This window comes from Xenopus laevis, chromosome 7S (genome assembly GCF_017654675.1).
Source record: "Xenopus laevis strain J_2021 chromosome 7S, Xenopus_laevis_v10.1, whole genome shotgun sequence".
NCBI lineage: Eukaryota > Metazoa > Chordata > Amphibia > Anura > Pipidae > Xenopus > Xenopus laevis.
Window position 1 is genome coordinate 62,292,134 of NC_054384.1, and position 16,025 is coordinate 62,308,158.

A 16,025-nucleotide genomic window follows, 5' to 3' on the forward strand; every position below is an offset into this window, starting at 1 on the left:
CGAGTTAAACCGGGGTCATACCCCTGGTGCGTTTATTGCGTCACAACATTTCGGGGGCGTTCCCCCTTGGTCAGGTGATCACCTGACGAAAAGGGGAACGCCCCTGAAACGTTACTGATCTGATTAGCTGTGCATCCCTAAACACACTGTATATGAACAGATTAAATGATACAGAAAGATGTTTACCTACTGTTACAGGCTAATAGTCACACAATGCACATTATGCTTTACAGTGGAACCTCAATTTTATATCCCCTGATTTTAGTTTAAAAATCAGTTTAGAGTGTGTTTTGTGGTCCCACCGATATATAATGCATAATGAACTTCCCTGATTTTACATAATTTTCCCCTGAAAAATATAAAAATGGGGGTACTACTGTATATTTCAAATTCTGACAGTCTCTTATAGCAGTGCAGTGCAGATGAGTGATTTGAATGTTAGTGATGGGCGAAGTTGTCCTGTTTCGTTTCACCATGAAATTCATGAATTTTCAGGAATGTATTCGCCGTTGGCAAACGCGGAATTTCGCTGCGAATAAATTTGCCCATCACTATTGAATGCCACTGAGGGGCTAAACTGACATTTTTTAACTTGAGATAACACTGCCTTCGCTGTGTTTGTCCATTGTTATTATTCAAACAACTGTGCCATGATTAGATTTAGAGCATTTATGTACAACAAAGAATTGTTAAATTAATTAAAAAAAATAAGTAGGGTTGTTAAAAAAACTAACAAAACAAGCATGTGTTTGGGTTGAAAGGTGCACCTTATTAAAGCAATGCTAAAGGAAGATTCTCTATAGTTTCCTTACAGCTAACTGTCCCGCAGGCTACAGAATGTCCGCTGAAACAGCTATCACCCTGCATTTCCCCTAACGCCTAATTTACAACAAGGATGATGTTGCTGCATCACCATGGGAGGCCTGTGCTATGGCTTAGAAAAAAGTAAAAGAAAGAGAGCAGGAATCACGGCAACACAATCAATGCTTTTCTTATTCCCCTGTGTTCTGTTACTCAGAAGGAGAAAGGATTTATTAGAGCACACATTTGCACAACTACAAGGAACTCTCAAACTGCTTACCCATCCCTCAGGAAATAGACACACAAAGCAAAACAAAATTTCTAGTACACTTTATATTAGTTTTTACAGTGAAGGGAAAAGGAATGCTGAGTCTCTTGGAGGACTGAAATCTTGTTTGCACAAAACATTAGCACAGCTCTTGCTAATTAGGAATGTGGTAGGGTCCCATTGTGTTAGTTGCTTTAAAGGAACAATAACACCAAATAATAAAAGTGTTTTAAAGGAATGACACTATACTATATAATGTACGGTTGTGTTGTACTGCTAAAATGGGTGTGTTTGCTTCAGAAAGGCTACTATAGTTTATAAAAACAAGCTGATATGTAGCCAGGGGGGCATTCATTCAAGCACAAAATACACTGTAGAGAACACATAAGTTCTAAAGAATCCCATTGTATACTACAGAGCTTATCTTTTATCTCCTGTGTATCCTGTGCCTTTTCTCCTTTTTCAACTTTGAATGGCTGCCCCCATGGCTACACAGCAGTTTTTTTATAATAATAATAATAATAATCATAATAATGATAATCTTGATACTGTAATACAATTTTTAAAGGTGGGTTATGGTCTAGTAACTATGGCAACTGATCAGCAGGTACCTGGTCAGCTCTCTGAGATGATTGGTTATGGGCTACTAGACTTGGACAGTCTTTGCCCCTTATATTACACAACCCGCTAATATAGGCAGCATTTGCTAGAGGATCTGGGGTTACAAATGTGCAACAAAAAGCACCAAAATAATATATGGAGTAAAAAGTAAAAATTAGAGAGATGGATGCCATATCTATGTCTGGAATAGTGAGGCTACAGCACAACATCTGTATTAGATATACAGATAGGCTGTGTGAAATAAAAAAAATGTTTGATTAGCCAAAAATGTAATGTATAAAGGCTGGAGTAAATGGATGTCTAACATAGGAGCCAGAACACTACTTCCTGCTTTGTAGCTCTATAACGCTTAGTTAGTCAGCGACTAGTGATGGCCAGTCCCGTTTTGATTCATCAAAAAATTTGCGCATTTCACAAAACAGTGAACAATTTGCGAATTGATGCAATGGGCGTACGTTAATTTTTGCTGCAATTTCGCAAATGTATTCGACGGTGGTGAGAATTTCGCCTATCACAATCAGCGACTTTAAGGGGGCCCACATGGGACATACATTTCCAGTTAGTCTCTTTGAGCCACTGATTGATTACAGGTTAGCCACTATAGATTACATTTTTGGCTAACTGACTTGAAAAAATGTTTTATTTTGCACAGCCTATTAAGTCTCGTTTTTACACTGAACTGTTCCTTTAAGGCTATATATATCTATATATAAAAATACACTATTTATTAATCAATTCACCAAATAAATGTATCAGAATTCTCAATAGAGGTTTTACTGATAGTGCAGACCAGTAGGATTCCCAGATTAAACTTTGATACATCTTCTGTTAAGTATTTAATTAATTCCAGGGTATTGTTGTCTAACTCTTTCCATGTAAGGATCCTCTTATCCTACACACCACATGTTTTAGGTTCAAACAATATCAAAACAATAATATCATACACTTGAGCCCTCATCTGTCCAGCTGGACAGTCCTTACTTATGGCACGTCCTACAGCTACTTTTACAACAGAAAAACAAATCATGTATACTTCAAAACTTTTCATTCTATAAGAAAATTATTATTTAGATCAATTTAGCTGTGTCGTTTGGTGTCATTTCTAGTCCACTAAAAGTAAATGGCAATTTGACTCAACTGAATTTTTAAGATTTGATAACATTGGAGTTTTAAGGGTTTGTTTACCATGTATGATGCAGAGTGCTTTGTATTTCTATAACTGAGTGCAAAGGGCTTGACCTCAACAGCATTGAATTCAGACAGGGCAGGTGTTGAGCATCCCATGGTATATCCCTTAGACAGCTTGTGTGGAATGTAGAGGAACAGTCTTGGGAGCTCCTAGGTGCAAGGGGCAGAGAACACCCTGAACAGGCTATTGTCCCACGTACAACTAATAAGTGTTTGTGCCTTAAGTAGTGCAATTTTGTGCTCCTTAATGCTCTTGTACTTGCACATGGAACTATTTTATATGGCCCCTTTAGTGTTAGACTTTCCCTTTCCCAAAACTCTGAATCATGAAAGATCATTTGTGGTTTCATTTTCATACTGGAGAATAATATTTATGTGATGAATATTAACTATAATATGTTTTAACTGTTTTAATTATAATTTATTTAAATTGAATTTCAATTAACCAGTTTACAAGCCATTAATTACCATGTCAGAGAATTCCTTTGTTAAAAATAAACATTTTAATTCCAGTATTATATTATTCCAAAGCTTGCTTTAATAGAATTACCCAACCCTTTTTTCCAAAATTAACTGTTTGTGGAAATTTGGCCCTTAAAATGTTAAAAACCTGGGGGAAGGAATATGACAAATTACAAATGATACAAATCTGCATGACAACCACACACTTCCTCTCTCTTCAGAAAAAGCTGTCTCACTGCACAAAGCCAATAAATAATAGAAAGTTAAAGTACCCTGAAGTAGTTGGCACCAGACTGTTTGGCCTCAAGCAAGTCAGATATAGAGAGAGAAAGGAAATATGCTGCCCGCTAGGTCTGGAAATGTGGGATTAATAACGCATCAATTTTAATGCTGCAGCCTTTTTTTCTGCTTCACAAACAGCAAAGTGAATGTTTGAGGATCTCAGCAGGGGGCTAATGAGGAGTCTGATTAGTTATTCAGATATTTTTCCAAATAGCAATGTTCTATCCTAGTGTGGGGTTTGAAAAGGAACTCACACAAAACTGTGATGAAATTGAAGACAAATGTTAGCAAGAAAGATAGGTAGAAAGATAAATGATAGATATTTACTGTATACTGTATATCAGTGATCCCCAACCAGTAGCTCGTGAGCAACATGTTGCTCTCCAACCCCTTGGATGTTGCTCCCAGTGGCCTTAAAGAAGGTGCTTATTTTTGAATTCCAGGCTTGGAGGCAAGTTTTGGTTGCTTAAAAACCAGATGTACTGCCAAACAGACCCACCTGTAGGCTGCCAGTCCACAAAGGGGCTACCATTAGCCATTCACAACCCTTATTTGGCACCACCCAGGAACATTTTTTGTTCTTGTGTTGCTCCCCAACTCTTTTTAAATCTCAATGTTCCTCACTGGTGAAAAAGGTTGGGGACCCCTGCTGTATATAGATAGATAGATACATAATGGTGATGATGATTATAGATAGATGATAGATGATGATAGATGATAGATAGATAGATAGATAGATAGATAGATAGATAGATAGATAGATAGATAGATAGATAATGATGATGACCATTGATAGATAAAAAGATAGATAGATAGATAGATAGATAGATAGATAGATAGATAGATAGATGCTAGCAAGAAAGATAGGTAGAAAGACAGATGATGATGATAGATAGACAGACAGACAGACAGGTAGATAATAATTACATAGGTAGGTTGAGAGAGATACATAGGGTGTTATTTATCAAAATCCAAAAAGTTCTCACTATTTTCTGGAAACGACTCCAACCAAATCTGCACTGACTTTCCCCCCCTATTTATCAATAAATGTCCACAATTTTTTTTCGGATTTAGCAGTCGAAACCTACTATTATTTTTATAAAATTGCTTGAAAGCTATGAATGGGACATCTGCCATTGACTTTCATATGTCCTCAGCAGGTCTGAGTTGGAGTACTTTTTTCATCTTACTTTTAACACCACTTTAATAAATCTAGAAAAAAATCAAGGTTTTTTTCCCCCCAAAAAAAAAACATTTTTCCATTTGAAAGTCTGACTAGAAAAATTTGGAGCTTAATAATTTACCCCTATTAATTGAATAAGAGATAGATAAAGTACATATTAGAGGAGATAGCTAGATGATAGAAAGATAGATAATAGATGATATAGATAATAGATGATATAGATAATAATGATAGATGATAGATAAGCAGACAGTAAAATAGATTTCATGTATTTGCCTAAAAAATAGATATTGATGCTTGTTCTTCATATTTCATTTGATTACATTTTTCATCAATTACAATAACTTAATGAACTAATGGATCTTGAGTGCAAAGATCTGCGGCCATGGTACAAAATGCAGAGCAGAATGCAAACATAGAAAATGGAATTTCACTTTGCCCCCTGCCCTGCACTTTGTAACAGCCTGACTGATTGATATCTATGGTTTCACGAAAAAATCTATGTACTAAGGGGCAGATTTATCAAGGGTCGAATTTCGAATTTGAAAATTTGAAATTCAAATTCAAAAAGACCAACGAAATTAAGTCAAAGTTTTTTTTTTGGCCGAATAGGTCCATTTTTGGTCGAATAGGTCCCAAATTCGAATCATACAAATCGAAGTAAAAGCGCATTCGATCGAATTTGAATCAGAGTTTTTCCCAGAGTTTTTCAAAGTCCACCAATTGACTCCATTGACTCTAGGAGGTCCCCCATAAGCTAAAACAGCAATTTGTCAGGTTTTAGATGGCGAATAGTCGAAGTCGAATTTTTAAAGAGACAGTACATGATAAATTTCAATTTTAGAATTTGGACTATTCCCTAGTTGAGGTACACAAAAATAGCTGGAAATTCTAATTTTTTAATTCAAAAATTCACCTCGACCTTTGATAAATCTGCCCCTAAATGTTGGGAAGTGAGAGATATGCTGCTTTATCAGTTTCAAGGCTATAATATTCCATTTAATGTAACTTATAGGTTAACATTTTGTTTTCTTCCATCATCGGTGCAGAAACAGGACCTAACAATGAAAGCACAAATCCAGACTAGAATCTATCACTCCACATGTGAAGCTGAAACAGATGTCACTTTATGAAATCTTATGATAAATGATTATGTCAAGTATAATATTAATTGATCTTTATGAAAATCAGACTTGTCAGGCAGTTTTACAAAGGGACATGATTATAAGTATATAATAAATATTTAACGTTTATAAGGCCATCAGTCTTTCTTTGTTAAGGAAGGCAAATTGTTGAAATATGTTCCCAGGTTGGAAAATCCCATTGGCCGAGTACCACATGACCAAATGATAGAATCTTCCATTGTATAGCCAGATAAATATACAACCACTTATTTCTATCCAACCATTCTGTGGTTTATACTTGGCAATAATTTATGTAGTAATATGTAGTATGCCACCTGTATTGTACTGAATGCCAAACATTTAACTGCTCAGCTGATTCATTTTTGACAAATTTACACATTTGAAACAGTCAGGAAAGTGTTAATTAATGTAAAGACTCCCCAGCTCAAACTTTCATAAATCTGCCTGAAGCTTTAATACAACTGATTACAGCACTGTGAACCTGAGCAAGTATGCACAAGGTAGGAGCTTTCAATATGCAGTGATCGACATTTGCTCAAATGTTCACAGTTTATGATTTCACTAATAATGACAAAGCTGAAATTATGTTTTATCTACTTTTCTTCTCTTAAAGATTGGAGCCAGGATTTATCAGCCTGCTATGAGAAACCTGGATGGGGGACCCAGAGCCAAATCCATATCGTGGCACATAAAGGCGTCTGAGATTAAAACCCAATTTTGAAGGTGAGAAATATCCAGGGAGCAACAGCATTCATTATCATAGGTGTATTTGTTCTACTATTATAATGTAATTTTCAAAAATTATGCTGTAATAAATAAAAGATTTTTTGTGTAGGAGGAAACATATATACTTATGCTGAATTACTGAACAAACAAGTACTCTGATAAACAATGCAGTAAGTATATCTGAGTGGGATCTATGCTTTAGTCTCCAAGGAGGTCTTCACAATGAGATCTTCACAAGATAAGTTAATTCTTTTATATGCTTGCTCATTAAGTTGGCAAGAAAAGTGGTGTTTTTATAACATCTGCGAGCAGCAGAAAAGCTTTTAGTTTTTGAGTTTTTTTATTGCAATTTTTTTTATTAATGTTGATAAATGTAAAGTCATGCACCTGGGATATAAAAATATCCAAGCCACGTATACCCTTAATGGTACTGCACTAGGCAAATCCATAATGGAAAAGTACCTTGGAGTCCTTGTACGTAATACATTTGGCTGTAATAAGCAATGCCAGTCAGCAGCATCAAGGGCAAATAAGGTTTTGAGCTGTATTAAAAGGGACATATATTCAAGGGAGGAGGGGGTCATACGTTATGCTTTATTCTTTTAACACACAATATTAAGTTATGAATGGACTTCATTAGTGCATTCAAACAGAACCTTATTATATCATAGCCTGTCTTTAGAAAAGTTTAGTAAATGTTGGTGCCTTCACCTACAAATTTACCAGGTCAGCAACCTATTCTGAACATGATATTAAAGGACAAGGAAAGTTAAACTAAAGAAGTAGATAGAAATGTTGTACATCATATTTTGGGCTTCTGTACCAGCCCCAGGCAACCAAATCCCTTTAGCAGTAAAGATCTGTGTCCCCAAAGATGCCCCAGTAGCTCCCCATCTTCTTTTCTGCTGATTCACTGCAAATGCTCATTGCCCTTGTTAGTCACTGAGCTTACAGTATAAGGCTGATTAGTAATTAATACAGATAATTACTACATGGCAGCACAGAAACCAGTGCAATTAGCATCAGAATTTAATAATCAGCCCTGCAGCATCAGCTTATATTACAGACAAACCTCATTTTCTGCTTGATAATTTGCAACAACCCCTAAGGTTAGCCTCTCAACAGCTGCTCAGACCCCACTAAGCATGTGAGTGTCACAGACACTTTCCAAGATGATGACCCCCTGTGACAAGTTTGAAGTCCTGGATCATTGCTGCTATTGACAAGCTGAAACTTTAGGCTGGTACAATAGGTTCAGTATATAAAACATGGCATTTTTAGCCATATTCATTTTTAGGGTTTAGTTCTCCTATATGCAATAAACAGCATTAAAGTCTAGATATCTGCTCTTTCTTTAATTTTTTGGAAATATATCTTTATGCCTGGCTCTACATAAATGTTCTGTTGAATGAATATTCAGAATCAGACCTTGAGTTAAATCAATATTACCTATTTGGAATCTGAATACTGTACTTAGTTTATGCCACAGCCATTAGAATCCTTTAGATATGTTAAATGTTTTTAAAAGTGAAAGTTGCCTACAAAGATTTGGAAAACTCTAGACTTCTATAAAAAACATAGTTAAGATTACTTCCTGATAGTTTTGCTTCAGACTTTCTTTGCTTGAAACCTTAAGAATATTTTAAACTAAACTAAATCAGGAAATACTGTATATTTTCCATTACTCCAAGTAGTAAAAGAGAGAGCCACAATGTAATATTAATTTGCAGATAGTTTTAAAATGTTAATATTGTTATTGGTTCTCAAATAATTTACGTGCCATCTATGATTCATGAACTAGTTTTTAAGTATTTATCAAGAAAGAAGTGATTAGATATTACAGCCATTGACAACTGGGTCCTAATTGGATGTTATTTAAAGTCTTACAATTTCTTAAAACATCTTCCTGGATTATAAAGCACACACAATCCATCTTTAATCCTTTTAAGAAAGAGAGGAAGTTGGTATATTTAGGAGTGTAGAAAACTCCTCACATAGCACTGTGGGTCCAGGCAGGCTATCACAAAACTGAACCACATTTCATTATTGCTGCTGTTTAATTTTATTTAAGTGGTCCCAACACCCCTTACATTTTGCTAAAAGATAATAGCCTTACGTGTTTAGTGCGTATGTAGGAATAATTTAAGGGCACTTATTGATTAACAGTGAATATTTACAGTATATACTGTATATATATATATATATATATTTTATATATATTTATATAAACTAACAGTGTTGGACTGGCCCGGCGGGGTCCCGGGAAAAAACCCGGTGGGCCCCGACCTTTAATGGGCCCCTGCCTGGCCAGACCCCTCTCCCGACCAGTTTGTTAAAACCAAAAAGATTTCTTTAGGCGCCGCACAGCGCCGTCTGCGCCATTCATACGGAACGCCGAGTGGTGCCATTCAAGCAGGAGCGTCGAGCAGCGCCCTCATGCAGGCGTGCCAAGGGCATCACAGTAGGGGGTGGGAGTGCCCTGGACAGTAGTTCCAATGGGCCCGGGCCCCCCAGTCTGACCCTGTAAACTAATATAATTAGTGCATGATAAGATTTAGAAGTCTTCCTTTATGTGAAACATTCAGTTATGTAAAACAAACATGTAAGCTTTGTTTTATATGAGTTGGCAAGACTTGATTAGCCTTCTTGTTTTGTTAGCTCATGCAGGGCTGGATTTCTCCACCCGGCACCCCGAGGCCTAGCGCCCGATATTGGTGCGCACCATTCCCCCTCCATGCGCAAGTGCACGTCATAGCACTGGGGGAACGCTGGGTTCCCCATACACCTGGATGCGGCTGGGCAGCATGCTGTGCCTAAAATTTTTGCTGCAAATCCGGGCCTGAGCTCATGTGACATTCAAATAGCCAAGGCTAATACGTTTGGCAATTATTTTGTGAACTTTTTTCATTTGCTTTCTTTCTGAAATCTACTATTGTGACCAATTACTTTCTGTAAGTTGCATTTTAACCACTAATCATACATTCGAATAGTCTAGACAAGTTAACAGTATTAAGTGTTGCATGTAAATCCAGCATTTAATTGTTGTACTTTTAACAGAACATTTGAAATCACAAAGCATGCGTCATTGTTTTATTTACACACAAGAGCATAGAACACAAATACACACCACAAACACTATACTTTGTACAGATGTAACATCATTTACAAATGACTACCAATCCCCTAAAGGCTTTACAGCTTTCCTATAAGACAAGTGGGATGTGGTGCTTGTGGTGGGGGGGGGAGAAATGGTGTTGGTGGCGAGAAAGCGTTTGGTGAGGAGGGCTAGAGGCACCCCGCCATTAAATCTGGCCCTGTGTAGACACTAAAGCGGTCATTTGTGAAGTCAGGATGCAATGTGCAAAAACAGATGCAATCTGAAATTTTTAGTATGAATTCCTGCATGTCTCTTTGCTTTGTTGTGGAGCACAGAGACCTGTGGCTGCTAGTAAAGTGTACAGTGGTCTGCAAAACCACTGTATGTGTGTGCCTCTGATTTCAAGAGAGGGGATCTTCAGGAGCATTGGAGGACCCAACCAAAACCTGCAATGGCTAGCTGAATTTCAACCTAACTACTGGGGGTCCACCCACAATTAACCATGGGTTTAAGGTAAACACACACATGCACACAATGCAGCGCTGCTTATTTATGCAGGGCAGAGGAGGAAAATCAGGGAACATCGGCAGATGCATGCCACAACAGGACCCTATACTTACTTGGCAAAGAGATTCAGGCTAATTTCATCACTGAGACACCAAACTCACAAACCGCTGCGGAGCGCTGATCAAGAACAAGTCAGGAGTCTGACACAGTTAACATCAATCTTCGGCTTTATTCAGACGCATGTGAGGATGACAGTGGAGGGTGTACAAATCTAACGCGTTTCGTGCCCCATAACTGGGCTAGATATTATGTTTACACTTAAAGGGATACTGTCATGGGAAAAAACTTTTTTTTCAAAATGAATCAGTTAATAGTGCTGCTCCAGCAGAATTCTGCACTGAAATCCATTTCTCAAAAGAGCAAACAGATTTGTGGGGACCTTGGCCGTTATAGGTTTATCCTGTGGTGCTTTGAGCTTGTATTCTGATTCTGATCCTGATTCCTTGTTGTGACCCTGCCCGGCTATTGACGATTTTATATTCAATTTTGAAATCTGACATGGGGCTAGACATATTGTCAATTTCCCAGCTGCCCCAAGTCATGTGACTTGTGCTCTGATAAACTTCAATCACTCTTTACTGCTGTACTGCAAGTTGGAGTGATATCACCCCCTTCCTTTTCCCCCCAGCAGCCAAACAAAAGAACAATGGGAAGGTAACCAGGTAGCAGCTCCCTAACACAAGATAACAGCTGCCTGATAGATCTAAGAACAACACTCAATAGTAAAAACCCATGTCCCACTGAGACACATTCAGTTACATTGAGAAGGAAAAACAGCAGCCTGCCAGAAAGCATTTCTCTCCTAAAGTGCACAAGTCACATGACCAGGGGCAGCTGGGAAATATTTAGTTCTTGGCAGAATGAGCATGAGTGACTCTAAGGGGCAGATTTATATCCGCATTTCGAAGTATTTTTTTTGGATACTTCGACTATCGAATTGGTCAAATGATTCGAACGATTCGAAGTAAAAATCGTTCGACTATTCGACCATTCAATAATCTAAGTACTGTCTCTTTAAAAAATACTTTGACTTCATACTTCGCCACTTTAAACCTACTGAGGTGCAATGTTAGCCTATGGGGACCTTCCCCAGCACTTTTTTTTAGGTCGACTAAAAATCCTTCAATCGATCAGTTAAAATCGGTCGAATCGTTCGATTCAAACGATTTTATCTTTCGATCGAACGATTTTTATTCGTTCGATCGTTCCATCGAAGCTTTTGTGTTAAAATCCTTCCAATTCGATATTTGAATTCGAAGGATTTTACTTCGAGGGTCGAATTTGAGGGTTTTTTAACCCTTGAAATTCGACCCTTGATAAATCTGCCCCTAAGGGTAAAAATAGAATGCTATTTGTGAAGCATAGGTTATGGGAATAGCTTCTGCTATCAGATGGCTTTCACTGTATGCACTACTAAGTCAGTTGAAATTATATTACAACTGACTAGGGAGCGGGTTATGAATGTTTCAGTCCTGTCCAGCTCCTACAGTGTACTCTATTTATTGCCTTTAAGAGTGCTAATAAAAACAACAAAACATACATGCAATATTTATGTTCTTTTCTGGAAAATATAGAAGTCAGAAATATGGCATAATAATAGAATTCAAATAGTAGTCATCATTAAACTGAACTCATAATAATACAAGAGTTATAAAACTGTTCTTGTATTTTTATGCCAGACTAGCGCTTAAAATTTATGCCAGTATTTAACACAACTCTAGATGTGGCATTACACATCGCAGTCAGTGGGTGTATTTCAATGCCTTCATAAATATGCCCTTTGTTGGTGTCTTCGTGCATACATGTACTTCTATAAGTTCTAAAAATATTGTAACCTAATCAGTTTTGGCATCACAAAAACAAAAAAAAAAAGAAAATCATTGATCTAAGCTCACCATAACAATGAATGGAAGCACATCCCAAATGCCAGTGTCAGGAAAGTTCCACGGTTATTGTTCTGTGTGAGAAAATTGGCCATTGTATTCAGTAACTAATGCAGCTACTGATGATACTAAAGATAATTTGGTAACTATTTGAAAATCACTAGTATGCATATGCGTCAGGTTCCTTAAAAAATACCAAATATTTTCAATGTTAAATTACCAAATGCTAAAAAATGCATTTTGCAGGGAATGTGCATTCATCAATTTTTCATTTTTGTAAGTTAAGGCAATCATTACTTTGCTTTGATAAATAGTGAGCAAGTTCAAGGAATATAGTGATACATGGTCACGCTACTTCTGAAATGCCTAGGATGAACAAACTAAAACTCTTTCTTGGAATCTTGTTTATTGTTAGGGGATAATGGTGACTATATAATAATAATAATGGTCAGCTGGAACTATTTTACTACTAGTCAATAAGAGTGACTATTTATGCCTATTCCTAAGGTTTAAAGAAAACATGCAAAAATGCAGTTGTTTCATTTATGTCTACCCCATTCATTGACAAGGTAGTCAATATGAGAAGATGTACAAGACACCTACAGTACTGTTTGAGTGTTTGTAGCTGGAGTCTGGACCCTGGAATCAGTGTCTTTCCATTGACAAATGAAGTTCAATTTAGCTTCAAGTTTTTCTGTACTTTCACAAGAAAATGGCATGAGATAGATATAAGGGAATGTAAGGACTTTTTGTGGAATAATTGAAAACATCATAGACATTTTACTCTTGGAAAACATATCAATAATGAGGGCAAAGTGGTTACACATGTAAATAAAAGGGGTTGATATAAGAATAGAATAAAACATTTTGTTTCAAACATATACAGATGCAGCCACTTTGGTTTGTCTGTTTGACACAGAATAACTAAACACAGATATCCCATTTATCTCATTTAACACAGAAAACTGTGTCACAACAACCCATCTAATTAAAGCATTCACCATTGTGAACAATGGAGCTTTGGTATGCTAATGAAAAGGTTAAATGCATTAAATGAGTTAAGATGACTTAAGATAACACAGTTTCTTCAATTACCCCTGAGTCATGACGCATTTAACTCACAAATCCAAGTGGCTTCATCTGTATGTGTTGTCTCACCATGTATGAATAAGTCTGTTTTATACATTGGTTTTGTATGGATTTGGAGAGATTGACAATTCTGTCGGCCTTTTTGTAAAATGTTTGATGGTTTTAATGCCAGTTAAGGTTTTCATTCGAATATAAACTGGAGAGCGCTTCCCTCACTTGGGGGCCGATTTACTAGGGTGAAGTGGCCCTCGCTAGTGAAAATTCACCAAAAAAAGGACAATTTGATAGAGAAAGAGCTCAGCGCTAACAAAGTTTTGCGCTGTTTCACTATGAGAATGGATAAGATCTACATCCTCAACAATCTTATGTCAGTGACATCATATTCTGTATGTCAAAGAGTCATAAAGAAAACAAAACACTGGTGTTCTTTCATAATTTTAAGTGGGATTACTTGGCTGGCTTAACATGTTTCACGACTGACCTCGCCACTTCATCATCAGAAGTTTAAGCTCAGTGGAAGTGGTGTTAAGCCAGCTTTTACTCCAGACCTGAAACAGAGTACGAAATCAATGCAGACTTGGAAACTAAAGGAAGACTTGGTAAGCTTGTAGTTATCATGTTCATGTCCTATTAGCAGTTTAAGTTTCCCCATCATTTTTGGATATTTATTTTGTTTGGCAACAACATTATGTTGTCCATACTGTTAACAATTATAGGGTTAACTCACAGCAAGCAAGCAGTCCAAGATGTAGGCATGGCACCAGGTATTTCTTAAATTGCAGCATGAGCAAAGACCTCTGTTCCATCTGAGGAAGTAAGGGCATTTGCAGAAATACTACGATGATAAAATTGGCAATATGCCGCATTGCCATCTGACCGCAGTTTGTGATTTGATTTAATAGGTTATTGTTGTATATATTTTTACCTTTTAGAATGGTATGTTTTCCTTTACTCTAGTTTACATAATTTTAAATGGCATTTAACTGGTTTGTTTAGTTTTTTTTTTAAAATGTGTTTATGTAACAATCTTACCTGGTGGTCTAATGGGGGGATGGCAGGGACGCCTGCAGCCCCCTCGGCGGGGACGCCCGCCGGGTCGATATGTTAGGCCGTGCCATCTTGCTACTTCAGCACCGGTTCCTTAGGGCGCGCGAGGCGCGCCTCTTCACACTTTAAAGGTGCAATGGCGCGAAATGTGAACAATATTTAAGGCTCATTTGGCTGTGGGACCTTGGCCGTTATAGGTTTATCCTGTGGTGCTTTGAGCTTGTATTCTGATTGTGACCCTGCCCGGCTATTGACGATTCTGAACTCTTGTATCCGGACCCTTGCCTGAAATTCGACTACCTCTTCTGCTTAATCCCTCTGATTGATCTCCTGGTTTTGACCCTTGCCTGCCTGCCTGACTTCTTTTGCTCTCTGCCTGCCCCGACCCGGCCTGATCTGACTACGATTCTGTCTACGCCTTTTACCATGACCTTCTGCCCAAAGACTTTGCATTCAGTTGTGCCCCTTTGCCTGTCCAGAACCCCTCACCTTGCACCTCTCGTTATAAGACCTGACGGCACCTGAGAAGCTAAGGGCTCCTGCCGACGCCAAAGGCGGCTGCTACAGGTAGAAGCATGAGCCGAGACCAGGGTGCTTGGCATAGTTTCTGGATTTAGGGTGCCAACTGTGACAGTTTAGTTGTTAAATATACATTTTGAAAAAGGAATTTCAATTTACCTACAATTCGAAGAATTTAGTAAGTGTATTATACAGATATTGCTTTATGGTATTGCATTGAGATGAGATCTAGGTGAATAAGAATGCCTGTTTGTATGTGATATTGCCCATTTTCTGCCTACAATATTTATCTGGCTATTTATGTATAAATAACATACTCTAGTTTACATAATTTTAAATGGCATTTAACTGGATTGTTTAGTTTTTTTTTTTAAATGTGTTTAGTTGTTAAAAATACATTTTAAAACAGAAATTTAGATTTACCTAGAATTCGAAGACTTTAGTAAGTGTATTATACAGATATTAATTTATGGTATTGCCTTGAGATGAGTTCTAGGTGGATAAGAATGCCTGTTTGTATGTGATAGTGCCCATTTTCTGCCTACAATATTTAACTGGCTGTTTATGCATAAATAACAAGTATTCTCTATCTAGGGCTTGAAAATGAAATTGTATTATACTATTTCACTCAGTGACCTTCCACTTGGTCTGATTTACCAGTATGTTTGCTTTTCATAAATGCCAAGGCCTTTGTGCATTGTGAAAGAATAAAATGCTCCTTTACAAGCACACAGTACAATATGCCAAATGTTATTGTAGCAAACAAGACACAGACATGAAACTGGAGATCCATGGTCATTGTGTGAAAAAAATTATTTCAATTTACAGGACACTGTTTAGAAGAAGATGTTTTCTCATGTATTTATTTTATATTTAAATTTGACAGACTTTTTTTAAACTAACTCTTCAGTACAGGTATTTATCCATTTCATATTTCATATTTCATTTCATATATTACTTTGTAAACAAAAAGTAATTAAAGCATTTGAAGCAACATTTCAGCTCACCTTTCATGGACTTTGTCAGGTTCCAAAGATGCAATTGCAGATCTGCATCAGCCATTTCTATACAAGTCAGCTGAACATAATAATTACACACATTCCAAGGAGTATCTCATTCATTTATAACTTATGCATTCCCAACAAAA

General features: G+C 37.1%; 1 protein-coding gene across 5 annotated transcripts in view; it reads right to left on the reverse strand.

Moving 5' to 3' along the window:
* Nucleotides 1-16,025, reverse strand: part of pknox2.S (PBX/knotted 1 homeobox 2 S homeolog) — a 404,889-nt gene that overhangs the window by 177,704 nt on the left and 211,160 nt on the right. The window lies entirely within an intron of this gene.